The sequence below is a fragment of the Lissotriton vulgaris genome, chromosome 7, assembly GCF_964263255.1.
Source record: "Lissotriton vulgaris chromosome 7, aLisVul1.2, whole genome shotgun sequence".
Lineage (NCBI taxonomy): Eukaryota > Metazoa > Chordata > Amphibia > Caudata > Salamandridae > Lissotriton > Lissotriton vulgaris.
Genome location: NC_141695.1, coordinates 1,317,150,462 through 1,317,164,066, shown reverse-complemented (window position 1 = coordinate 1,317,164,066; position 13,605 = coordinate 1,317,150,462). Strand labels below are relative to the sequence as shown.

The 13,605-nt window shown below is 50.4% G+C and overlaps 1 protein-coding gene across 2 annotated transcripts in view; it reads right to left on the bottom strand.

Moving 5' to 3' along the window:
* The window catches only part of LOC147703583 (uncharacterized), a 1,699,045-nt gene that overhangs the window by 270,028 nt on the left and 1,415,412 nt on the right, over positions 1–13,605 (bottom strand). The gene's annotated exons all lie outside the window — the stretch shown is intronic.

The following is a 13,605-nucleotide window of genomic DNA, read 5'->3' as shown; positions in this document are numbered from 1 at the left end:
ACACTTCAACATTTCTACTTAAAATATTTACAAAATTAACATAATTAATAATCAATTAAAAAATAGTATTAATAAATAAAACTAATAAACATTAATTGACTACACACACTTTAACACCTAAAGTTAACTCCAAAATAATGAAACACTATTAAAACATATTTATAAATTAACCTATTACTATTAACAACTAATAATAAAGTAATCAAATATATTTAATACCCACCCTTTACCCTTTTAAAAGTAAAAACATCAGACAAAAAATAAACAACTATCCAAAATACATTCATTAATTAAATGCAAATTACTTCCCAACCTTTACTCCTATAAACACCAAACCAAACACCTAAAATGAATTACAAAATTACCATAATTAAGTATAATTAATTAAAATCAAATTATAAATTCATCAATTAAAAATAAATTACTTCTCCCCCTTAACACCTATAAACACCACAACACACACCTAAAATGAATGATACAATAATTGATTAGAAGTTAATTAATTTAAAATAATTAACATAGTAATTAATTAATTATAGATTACTTTGCACATTTAACACTACAACATCTCAATGAAACAAATATCAATAAATTAACAATAATCAATACATTTAATATATTTAAATTTCTTCCCACCCTATTCCCCTATAAACTCACAACCCGCTATGGAACAAAAACCACAAAATTCAAATAATTTTTTTATACCTTCTAAAAATTGAACACATACATTAAAAATACAAACAATTTTTATTCAAAAAAATACAACACTTACATATAACATAAATGCTGAAATACATAACATTAATAAACAAACGATATTTTTAACAACTAAAGGACTCATTACGAAGGGGGTCGGATTTGATCCGCCCCCCACCTAACGGTAATTGGGTCCGACCGCCATGCGTGCAGCCGTCCCGCCTATGCGATTATGATGGGTCCGCCACCGCTGTGGTCGGATTCTGCACCTTTAACATTGCGGTACAAAAGGGGGTGGTGATAGACGGAGCATCTGAACCAATCAAACACTCAAACCAAGTCAAGAGATCTGGGTTTAATCCATCACCGTTCTTTAGCCCACTCTGCCACCCCAGTTCAGACATGGCCATATGCAAATCAGTTTGACCATGTGCCTCATGGGAACAGTCCAGCCCAAACTGCCAAACTGACCGGAAACAAGCTTCCTAGGACCGGTGTCTGGCATTTCAGCCGTCTTCAGCCAGGCTTGCGTGAATCCAGTGGCAAAGTGAGCAAGGGACTCACGTCTGAGCATAACCTGCCAACTTACGTAGAACAAAGCGGTACAAAAGGGGGTGGTGATGGACGGAGCATCTGAACCAATCAAACAGTCACACCCAGTCTTTACCCCACTCTGCCACCCCAGTTCCGTCCATCACAGAGTGGGCTAAAGAACGGTGATGGATTAAACCCAGATCTTTTGACTGGGTGTGAGTGTTTGATTGGTTCAGATGCTCCGTCCATCACCGCCCCCTTTTGTACTCCTTTAACATTGCAGCAGAGGGTGCTGACAGCCGCACCGCTGCGCTGTGAAAAAGAGCATGTTGTGCATTTCACTGCACGACGTGGCAGGCACAACACTGTACCTGCCAATTGGTGCAGTGAAAGAAGGGGGGTACCATGGGTACCCCCCAGTGCACCTACACCTCTCCCCAACACAAGGGGGGGCTGCAACGGGCCCTGGAAGACATTCTCTGCCAGCCTTTCAATGGCAGTTCAACCGCCACAGAACGGCTGGCTACCGCTGGCATCATAATTGTGATGGCGGAGCCTGCTAGTCACTGCGCCATTCTGAGCATGCTGACCACTCCACCATTGGAACAATTGCTACTAGCGGAATAGCGGCAAACGGACTTTCCGTCTGCCACTGTACCCACCGTCATCATATTATGGCAGAGGGTATTTCACGTTACAATGATGGAGCATTTGCCACAGTCGGCCCGTCGGTGGTGATCCGCCCGCTATGGTAATGAGCCCCTAAATTTGCAAACGATATTAAATACTTCAACATTTTTAACATCAATATTACTTACCTAAAATCGATATTCTTGACCACGAGAATCTGTATGTCGATATTTCTGACCCACGATATTTGCAACTCGATATTTCTGCAAGTCGATATTTTCCAATTAATATTCTGTCTCCGCACCACTCCCTGTATGGCTACTGGCTTCATGTGGTTGCTTCAGGCTTGGTAGTTCTACAGGAAGTAGAGTGGGTAGACCCTCCCCTTATACTAGGTCAGGGATGATGGTGGTTTTCCATATTGGGGAGGGATGGAAGGCATAGAATGCTAATTTGTTTCGGATGGTTCTGGTGTAGAGCTGAAGCCCACTACGTAACTCATGTGGCGTTGAAGACAATACTCAGAGTATTAAAGATTACCAGTAAGTAATCGGGGCATTAGCCACTTTGCCCAAACTTTAAAATGTCTCTGACTTCATGCCCTGTGAGGTTGCAACTCTTTTCCAGGAGGTTGTGAAGTTGGCTTTCCACATAGTAATATTGCAGCTGTGTGCGAGCTCTGCTTCTGGCATGCAGCATACTCTGACTAAACAACTTCAATAAAGTCTATGAGGTCCATTAGGTTGGTGGCGGATCATCACCGCCCGCCCGGCAGTGGGAATCCGCCCGCCACATCACCCCGGCGGTCGTCATTTCACCCCCGCCACATTAAGATGGCTGGGGTGACCGCGGCAGATGGAAAGACCGTCCGCCGCTATTCCATTGGTAGACAATCCGCACGATTGCCTACTGTGCAGAAAAGGCACACAATATGGTGGCGGTACCTGCATATCAGGATGTGCCAAAAACCATAGTATTTTTAGTAATTTTTAACATCAAATGTACATTTTTAGCTCCAATGTTTTTATGAACTAATGTACTTTTATGATATGACAATATCGAATAAAGTATCAATCAATCAATCAATCAATCAAAAACCATGCAGTCTTTGACATGGGGGCCCGTTGTGAGCCCCCACGGGGGTGGCGGGGTGGTGGGCTGCACTTGGGGGGTAACTATGGTACCCCCCTACATTGGCATGCACAAGGCGCCTGTCACGTTGTGCATCCCAATGCACAACGTGCATTCACAACATGTTGTGAATGCGGGATGCCACCTCCACAGTGGTGGTGGCATCCAAATTGATGGTGCGGGACCATCGCACCCCTGGTGGCTGGTCCCAGCACCGCTAGGGTGGCGCGCGGATAGGAGTCACCTCCCCATCCCTATGTGTGTAGAATTTTCACTTCCCTTGCCGAAATTTAAAAAGGCACATTGAGAGCACAGGAGTAGCTTCGGGGGGAGGAGTTGTTTGGGGTGTTACAACTCCCTAATAAATGTGCTAATTAATACATTTTTGGGTACAGGAGTCATGCCAATGAAGGGGGTGCATCCTTCACCTTCACTTTCACAAGCGCAATCCCTGTGCAGTTCCTGTGACCAGGAGCTTATTTCTTCTCTTCTGCTGCTCTGATCAGTCTCTGACCTTTTATACACACAAGAGGCATGTGAACTCGCATAGAAGCCCCCCGTTTGGCCCCGCCCACACACTAGCGGTGTGCCCCGTCTTCCCGCCATTTATCCACTATGATGGACAGCTCACTCAAGGGACCCCTGCGCCCTTCGGCGCGATGCGCGATGGCATAGTAACACACACATGGTCACCAGAGACAACTCTTCTGGCACTTTACGCAGATGTAGTGTAGAAAATCACTATAAATTTAGTCAACGAGGTAGCACTTACTGGATTAGCCAGTAGAAAGTACTTCAGTGCAAATCGCAAAAAAATCTGCAGATCCGCAAAATTTGCCCATACTTAATGCGGAATTGTAGGACTTTTGGCAAGAGTTTATGAAAAAAAGGGCAACAGGAAGAGTTGTGTAGCTTGACTTACTGAGATTGGTTCAGTTTATTCAGGAAATAGTTCTCATGACCTTTCAAAGGATACTTGATCTAAAAGTAGTGGTAGTAAAAAGAGTGTAATGTTAAATCTGAATGGTGGAAATTGCAGCAAACCATTATGTACCATTTCTTTTGGTGGTATATCCTTACAGGTGGCAGCCTATTCTGGATCTCTGTTCACAATTATCAACCAATCAGTTTCTGAAGAGAATTATGTGGGTCTTATAGGACCTTATTTGGAACCTACTGATGTGAGGTTTTAAAGGTGAAAAAAATAAATATGTTAGGATATAGACTACTTATTTTTAAATTTAAAGGCAGGCAAGCTACCTGCAACTAGTATGTTGCTGCTGATGGTCTGTCTATGCTAGGGTGGAAAGATCAAAGGACATTGAACATTTTTCTGCATCTTAATAGTCCAGAGCAAGTGTTGGTTACTTGTGAGTCTGAAGAGCCAAAAACATGGATTCTTAAGGAGTTTTCCCATGTATCCATTGGTAAAACTGGAAAACTCAAACGTTTCACACATAAAATCTGAGTAAAACCATATGCTGTTCCTAAGATTCACAAAGTACGTAATATCTCCTTGATTATCAGGGATGAAGTTAAGATGGAGCTTAAGAAATTGCAGGAGGCAAACATAATAGAACCCTTGAGGCTTCAGAACAGGTTTTGCCTGGAATAGTCACAAGGTGAGCTAATGGAAGGATTAAGCTCTGTGTTGATCTGAGGTACTTGAACATTGTGTTGACCAGTTCCTATTACCACGTATTGAAGAAATGCTTTCTCTGACCAAGAATGTTAAATGGTTTTCCTCAACAGACCACTCGTCTGAATATCACCAGATTTACCTGCATCCTTCTAGGAGAAGAGTAACAACTTTCTGTACACTGCTTCGTTGTTTTCAATTCTGTTGCATGCTGTTGAGTTTGGCATCAGCAGTCGCTGTTTTCCAGGGACTGATAACAGCGTTGTTTGGTGATATGCAGGGGGTCGTTTTAATTCAGGACGATATACTCGTAATGGATTGCAACAAAAAAGTCCTGGATGAAACTTTGAGAGAATATCTTTCAGATGAAAGGAGTTCCAGCTGAAATCTCTAAATGTAAATTTGTTGAAAAGAAAGTTGCTTACTTGGGTCACAAAGTTAGTTCTTCGGGTATTGGACCTAAAGCAAGTTTAGTGAAAGCTATTGTTGATGTACCCTCGCTCAAGTCAAAAGATGACCTTAGATCGTTCTGGGATCTTTCCGAGTTTTATGCAAAATATGTGGAGAATTGTTCTGAGAATACCCATGCTATGAGGTCTTTACTTAAGAAAAAATCACTTTTAGGCTGGAATGATGCATGTCAACAAATGTTTTATGAGATTAAGAATTATATTGCCAAGGCACAAAATCTTCAAGGATTTTGTCCCAGTGCTAATATGATTCTTACCACTAATGCCAGTAGTACAGGATTGGGGGTGTTCTAATCTGGTGGAAATGAGAAATAAGGAAGTGGTGATTACCTTTGAATCACACTCACTCACAACAACTGGGGAAAGGCACTCTGTCATTTAATAAGAGACATTAGCATGTGTGTGGGCATTAGAGCACTTTAGGAAGTTTTTATGGGACAGAAAATGTAAACTTCATTGTGACCACAAACCTCTTACTAAATTGTTGACTACTGAGAGATTGGTAAATGCTACAGCAGGAGTTGCCATATTATCTATGAGGTTACAGGATTATATGTATGACATTAAATATGTTACTGGGGCAAAATATTTTACTGCAGATTTTCTGAGTAAGATGTTATTGCCTTTGACAGACTTTGACAAAAATTCATGGAATTAATTTGCTGTAGCCAATATTTCGCAAAAGGGGGAGGCGTGGCCTGGTGCCAGCCAAGATGGCCACATTATTTGTAAGCTCCTTAATGGCCGTCAACCTACCCCCACATATCCATACTTAATCCGCCCTACTCTGCTATCGGAGCATACCAAGGTGTTCCCGCTCACACACTGTGCCCTCGGAAGTGAGGGTTGACCTAGGGGTGCCAGAGCAGAGGGGGAGTGGGCCAGGGAGGCCTGCCTGCGTGAAGCCTGGTGCAGGAGTGTGGCCTGAAGGAGGACGGGCCTGTTAGCCCTGCTCCTAGCGAGGAGGCATTAGTGGCCTGATGACATCCAAGCTGACCGGGGAGCCGGACCGTGGGATCCTGATCTCTTCGCAGACCGGATACAGGCAGAGCTGTGGGTGGTGAGAGGCTGCCTGAGGACTCCACAGTGGGGCTGTTGGATGTGGAGGAGACTGCCGGAGAGGGAGTGCCCTGATGAGGCCTGGGGTGGGCTCCAACCCACTAGTTATAATAAAAAAACATTTGCCTGGAGTAGAGTCCGCCTACGGAGATAGCTGAGGGTTAGCAGCGTCACTCAGCAGGGCCAATTTGTGCCATTTGGCCAAGGGCCCCAGCTCTACTCACCGTGCTCTGCAAGAGGAGGTGTGAGACCAGAGGAGGTTCTCTGCGGGTGTCCGACAATTGGTGCTGTGGTGCTGGCTCTTGCAGAGACCAGACTGGACAATTTATTCTGAGGGGAAATAGCTACTGGGCTTGTGGCGGCCTTTCCCCCACAGCTGCGGGTGGCAGTGTGGTGAGCAGGGTAGGTGGATCACCCTGCCAGGAAGGCCGGAATAGTCCATCAACACCTGCAGTGGACAGTGCTGTGGGGAAGCAGAGATACATCACGATGAACCAGCAGGGGGCTGGAGATTGTCTCTTCAACCTCCTCCAGGAAGGAGCGCATAGCGGATCAGACAGTGGCACAGAAGGCGGTTGCTATGGCATTCAGTCCCTAGATCAGGACGTGGCAGGTGTGTGAGGCCATGCAGGTGCTGGCGATTAACTCTGTGGTGCTGGGGAGCTACTGGGACAGCGATGAGACAGGAGAGGGCCGCCCTGGATAATCCAATAGGATGGGCAAGTATGCGGTGCCCAACAGGTGGTGCAGGGGGGTGCGGCAGCCGTGGAGGTACAGATGATCCAGAGCCCTCCCTGGGGGCCATCATAGTGGCCATAACAGACCCTGTGAATGAAGACTAATGACTAACGCCATTAGACCTTGCCCGCACTACTGTTGGCAGACCTCCGTCTGCCTGTGTACTCTATGAAATTCTCTAATGCTTATGAATTATTTCATGAGTTTTAATGATTGTTTGTCATTTTATAATTACAAATTTGTAAGCACGTTATATATACATTCAAAACTAGATCATTCAATATATTTTAATCCTGTTCTAGACATTGAGTTTTCTGTCTAAACAAAAATTTCATTACAGTAAATGAATTATCCAATCTCAATGCATTTTGGGAGAATATCCCTTCATCAGGGGCACTTGCTGTTTATGGACCAAAGACTCGCTATGACGAATGAAGATGTGGCTCACTTTGCCAGCGGTAGTGAAGTAACTAATTTTCAAAGTGCCGGCGATGAACGCGCTATGTCTATTTAGTGATTACGTGGAGTTTCAAGCTATACTAATGAAAGCAACTGCGATAGCGTTCTCTGCGTCTGTGGTACGTTCAGTCTCAACCGTGCTGATAGGCCCTAAGTGAATCACGAACAAACACGGACTGCTTGTTCGTGATTCACTACGGGCCTATCAGCCGAGTAGAGACTGAACGTACCACAGACGCCGAGAACGCTATCGCAGTTGCTTTCATTAGTACTGCCTCAACGTCGAAAGTATAGCTTGAAACTCCACGTAATCACTAAATAGACATAGCGCGTTCATCGCCGGCACTTTGAAAGTTAGTTAGCTCAACACCCGCTCCATCCACAGACACGCCGTCGAGCTCTGGAACCTGCTCGACACCACAGCCCCAGACGTCGCCTTCCTCACGGAAACCTGGATGAACGCCTCCTCAGCACTCGACATCGCCATCCCGGACGGCTACAAGATCATCCGGAGGGACCGCGTCAACCAGACAGGAGGAGGCATCGCCATCATCCACAGGAACTCCATCCGCATCACGACCAACACCGACGACACCCTCGCACCCACTGAACACCTGCACTTCCAGATTCACATCAACCCCAAGACCACCCTCAGAGGCACCCTCATCTACAGACCCCCGGGACCACGCACACAATTCAGCGAAGACATCGCCAACTTCATCAGCCCGCACGCCCTCCCCTCCGCTGACTACATCCTCCTCGGGGACCTCAACTTCCACCTGGAGAACAACAACGACCGCAACACCACCACCCTGCTGGACAACCTCGCCAACCTCGGACTCAAGCAGCTAGTGACCACCCCCACTCACTACGCCGGACACACACTCGACCCCGTCTTCTCATCCAGCAAGGACATCGCCTTCAGCCACGCCACCGGACTCCACTGGACGGACCACAGCTGCGTCCACTTCAGCTTCAGAAGGACCACGATCCACCACCACCAGCAACAGGTTGCACGCAGAAGCTGGAACAGGATCACAGCCGACCAGCACGCGACTTCCCTGAGCATGAACCCTCCCACCACCGCAACGAACCTGAGCCAGGCGGCCACCAACCTCGCGAAGTGGATCAGCAACTGCGCAGACGACCTCGCCCCTCTGAAGACCCCGCCTAGCAGACACGGCAGCAAGAAAGCCCCATGGTTCACCGACGAACTCAAGAGCTCCATGAAGAGAACTGCCGAGCCCTCGAGAAAGCCTGGCGCAGAGACCCAACACCGAACAACATGACTGCCCTCAAGCTCGCCACCCGAAAACACCACCAACTGATCCACGCCACCAAGAAAAATGCATTCAAGGAACGACTGGACAACAACCCCCACAACAGCAAAGAACTCTTCAACATCGTTAAAGAGCTCTCCAACCCCAACGCCGAAAACAACGACATCACCCCTTCACAAGACCTCTGCAACTCCCTCGCCTCCTACTTCCACAACAAGATCGCGGACATACACAACAGCTTCAGCACTCAACCGACGCATGCCACGACTGAACCGCCGCCCCCCACCACCACCCTCCGCGCCTGGACCCCGATCAGCACCGAAGACACCATCCGCACGATGAACTCCATCCACTCCGGATCTCCGACCGACCCCTGCCCTCACCACGTCTTCAACAAGGCCGACGCTGTCATCGCACCCCACCTGCGGGACATCATCAACACCTCCTTCGACACCGCCACCTTCCCGGAGAGCTGGAAGCACGCCAAACTCAGCGCTCTACTAAAGAAGCCATCAGCCGACCCCACCGACCTCAAGAACTACCGCCCTATCTCGCTGCTCCCGCTTCCGGCAAAAGTCATTGAGAAGACCGTCAACAAGCAGCTGGCCGCCTTCCTCGAGATGAACGGATCCCTCGACCTCTCGCAGTCTGGCTTCCGGGCCAACCACAGCACCGAGACCGCCCTGATCGCAGCCACGATGACATCCGAGCCCTGCTCGACAACGGAGAAACAGCGGCCCTCATCCTCCTATTCCTCTCCACGGCCTTCGACACTGTCTGCCACCGCACCCTAGTGCAGCGCCTCAGCAACGTCGGAATCCAGGAGAAGGCACTGGAATGGATCACCTCGTTCCTCGCCGGAAGGACACAGAGAGTCCGCCGCCCCCCGTTCAGATCAGAAGCCACCGAAGTCATCTGCGGCGTTCCTCAAGGCTCTCTGCTCAGCCCAACCCTCTTCAACGTCTACATGAGCCCCCTCGCAGCCATCGCACGCCAACACAACCTCAACATCATCTCCTACGCCAACGACACCCAGCTGTTCCTCTCCCTCACCAACGACCACGCCACCGCCAGTGCCAACCTACACGAAGGGATGACAGACGTTGCCAAGTGGATGATGAACAGCCGCCTGAAACTGAACTCAGACAAGACGGAAGTCCTCATCCTGGGATCTTCACCCTCCGCCTGGGACGACTCCTGGTGGTCCCCCGCCCTGGGCAGCGCACCCAAACCAACAGACCATGCACGCTACCTGGGCTTCATCCTGGACTCCTCCCTCTCCATGACCAGACAAGTCAACGCCGTCTCCTCGTCGTGCTTCAACATCCTGCGCATGCTACGTAAGATCTTCCGGTGGATCCCCACCGAGACCAGGAAGACGGTCACCCAGGCCCTCGTCACCAGCCGTTTGGACTACAGCAACTCCCTCTACGCCGGAACCACCGCCAAACTCCAGAAGAGACTCCAGCAGATTCAGAACGCCTCAGCACGACTCATCCTGGACACCCCCCGTCGCAGCCACATCTCCGGACACCTGAGAGATCTGCACTGGCTCCCGGTCAACAAGAGAATCACCTTCCGTCTCCTCACCCACGCACACAAAGCCCTACACGACCAAGGCCCAGGATACCTCAACAGCCGCCTCAACTTCTACGCTCCCACACGCCAACTTCGATCGACCGGCCACGCCCTTGCTGCCGTCCCCCGCATCCGAAGAGCCACCACAGGAGGAAGGTCCTTCTCCTACCTGGCCGCCAAGACTTGGAACTCCCTCCCGACCCACCTCCTCCTGACCCAGGACCACCTTGCCTTCAGGAAACAGCTCAGGACCTGGCTGTTCGAGCAGTAGCGGACTCCCCCTCCCCTAGCGCCTTGAGACCCTCCGGGTGAGTAGTGCGCTATATAAATGCTTTGATTGATTGATTGATTGATTACTTCACTACCGCTGGCAAAGTGAGCCCACATCTTCGTTCGTCATAGCGAGTCTTTGGTCCATAAACAGCAAGTGCCTCTGATTTTTTTTTTTTTTTTTTTTTTTTTTTGAAGACGTTTATTATTGTGAGAAAAAAAAGGTGCAGTACATATAGCTGAGCCTACAACCCTGCGGGCCGGCTGCAAGAAATCTGTGTATGGTAGGGACATAGTGTTACAGGGGAGGGCATTATGCATCTTCTCGCTCGTGGTCCGGCGTGCCTCTTCACTGGTGGAATATGTATACTCTTCACATTACGCACACGGTCAGTTCTAAAATTGACGTCTCATTTTTACATTTTTCTATAATTCAACCAGTAACTTTTCAACATAAAACAGGGATGACCATATCAGTATTTCCCAGCGTGTCTGTGATGCCAGTGCCGCGCCACGTACCATCGGTGCGCACGGCACCAACGTCCCATCGACGTGTTAGGCATGCGCTGGTGGCGCATCAATGAAATGTGGGGTCAATGGCTCGCTCATGTATGTAGCTGTAGAGCTGGTGCAGAACGGGTTCGGTGAGCGGTGGTGACCCCCCATCTGTCAAGTCAGTGTGCGGCGCGTGTGGCAGACATATGCGTCGCCCCTGTTGTACCGTCGGTGGGTGTCACCCGCTCCCGTGTTCCCTGCCGAGTGTCCAGGCAGTGGTACTTGACCGCCGCTGTGTGGTGGTGGGTGTTCACGCGGCTGGCATGGACAGGAGTGTGAAACTCTTAACTTGGGGTTGCGTGGGGGGGGTCGGACATGGGGGGGGGAGGGGGGGGGGAAAGTGTACTCTAGGGGACCGGGTCAAGGCAAAGTTGCTAAGAGCAGTGTTCGATCTATTATGTGGTGGAGGGCCCTCGTGTGTGCGGCTGGTTGTTGGTCGTGGCATGTGTGTCGGGGGGGGTCAGTGCCGCGCACTCAGAGGGGGTGGGGGGGGCCATCGCGGCGTGTAACCCCGTCTATGGTGTCGCCGCTCGTGGGGCTCCTACCCTTCCCAGCTGTCTCTGCGTGAGTCCTCTGGCCTCGCCCTCCCCCCGCAGGGACCCCAGGATATCATCCCATACGTGTGCGATCGGGAATTGCCTCAACCCCGCAATCTCCTCACCTCGCAGTGCCGTGCCCTCTGCTCTGGCCCAGTTGAGAAAGGATGTGTACCAGTGTGCGGGAGTCGGTGGGTCTCTGCTTTTCCAGTGCCTGGTGAGTAGGCGCTTGGCCGTGATGAGGCCTAGGTCCCAGAACCGAGCCAGTGTTCTATTTTGTTTAGTCCTCTTGTATAGCCCAAGAACGCATGCCTCCCATGTGTTAGGTAGCCCCGGGCCTGTGCTGTGCGTCAGGAGCGATGTCACCTCCCCCCAGTATGTGGACAGAGTCGGGCAGCTCCAAAGCATGTGCAGTACGTCGGCATCTAGCAGGTCGCACCTGGGGCAGGCTGCTGTGTCTGTCGTGAAGTACTTATTTATTCTGTCTGGCGACAGGTATGCCTGATGCAGTATATACAGTTGTATAGTGCGGAATCGGGAGTTACGTGGGATGTTCACAGGGCTGGCTAGGACTAGTTTCCATTCTTTGTCTGTCCAATCCCTCCCCCGGTGGACCGCCCACTTGTCCCTAATTGGTTGTGTGGACCGCTGAGTGTGTATGAGGAGCGCCTGCGCCAGCCAGTGTGTAATGTGTGATCCTCTGCCCATAACGTGTAGGTACTGGATCAAGTGATGGAGCGGTGGCTCCTCCTGGATGTCCCCCCAGGACTCCGTGTAGGCCCTCACCACTGACGCGTGGAGCAGGAATTGGCCTGGCGGCAGGCCAGTGCCCTCCGATAGTTCCGTAAAAGGAAGTAGGCCCCCATCCGTGTAGAGGTCTCCCATAGTCTCCACTCCGGCGGCAACCCAGGGTTCCATGCTGCGTGGCGACACCATCCCATTCCTCCGGGGGGTGCCCAGCAGGGGGAGGGCTGGGGCATACGGTTTGACGTTCCTTGTCAGCTTTAGGCAGCGAAGGAAACATTTGCGGGCTACGGCCATGTGCAGGGGCAGGGGGCGGGGACCTTTAGTCAGTGGGTGAAACAGGGCACACACCTGCGGGTGTGTCCATTGGTAGTCTGCGTTGGCGGTGTCGTCGAGGTGTGAGTCGCTAAGCCAGTATGTGACCCATTGCAGCTGTGCTGCCAGGTAATACAACTCCATATTGGGGACTGCCAGCCCCCCCTCTGCCGTCGGGGAGTACAGCTTCGCCAGGGCTACTCGCGGGCGCCCCGTGTTCCAGATCAGGCCTCGGAGCATCACCTCCAGGTCGCGGAAGATCCTTGTGGGGACATACAGTGGGATGTTTGCAAAGTGGTAGAGTAATCTCGGTAGCGCAATCATTTTGGACAGAGCGATCCGGCTAGGTACATTCAATGGCAAGGTCTTCCAGAAGTTCATCTGGGCCCTCAGCGAGGACACGGCACGCACCAGGTTGCCTTCCAGTATATTCTGCGGGTCTCGGTAAATGTGCAACCCGAGGTACTTGAACGTAGTCGGGTACCAGGTAAGCCGGGCGCCGCCAAGGTGCACCTCGCATTCCTCCAGGTCCGGGCTGAAGGCGTATACTCCGGACTTGGTCCAATTGACTCTGAGGCCCAACACCTCTTCAAAGGTCTGGAATATGTCCGACAGTGTCGCAGGCACCGACGTGAGGTCTCGCACATATAGTAATAGGTCGTCCGCGTATAGCGAGACCGTGTGCACCCCGTCAGCCAGCGGGATCCCCCATTCCACTCCCTTGTCCCTTAGTAGAGCCGCCAGGGGTTCTATTGCCAGGGAGAAGAGAAGGGGCGACAGAGGACAGCCTTGTCTGGTGCCTCTGCGCACCCGCACCGTCTCCGACAGCAGCCTGCCCGTCCGTACGCGGACGCTAGGTCGTTGGTATAGCAGCCCGACCATGTCCATGAAGGCATCCCCGACTTCTAGTTTGTCTAGCACCGCTCCCAAGTACGGCCACTCCACCGAGTCGAAGGCCTTCTCCAGGTCCA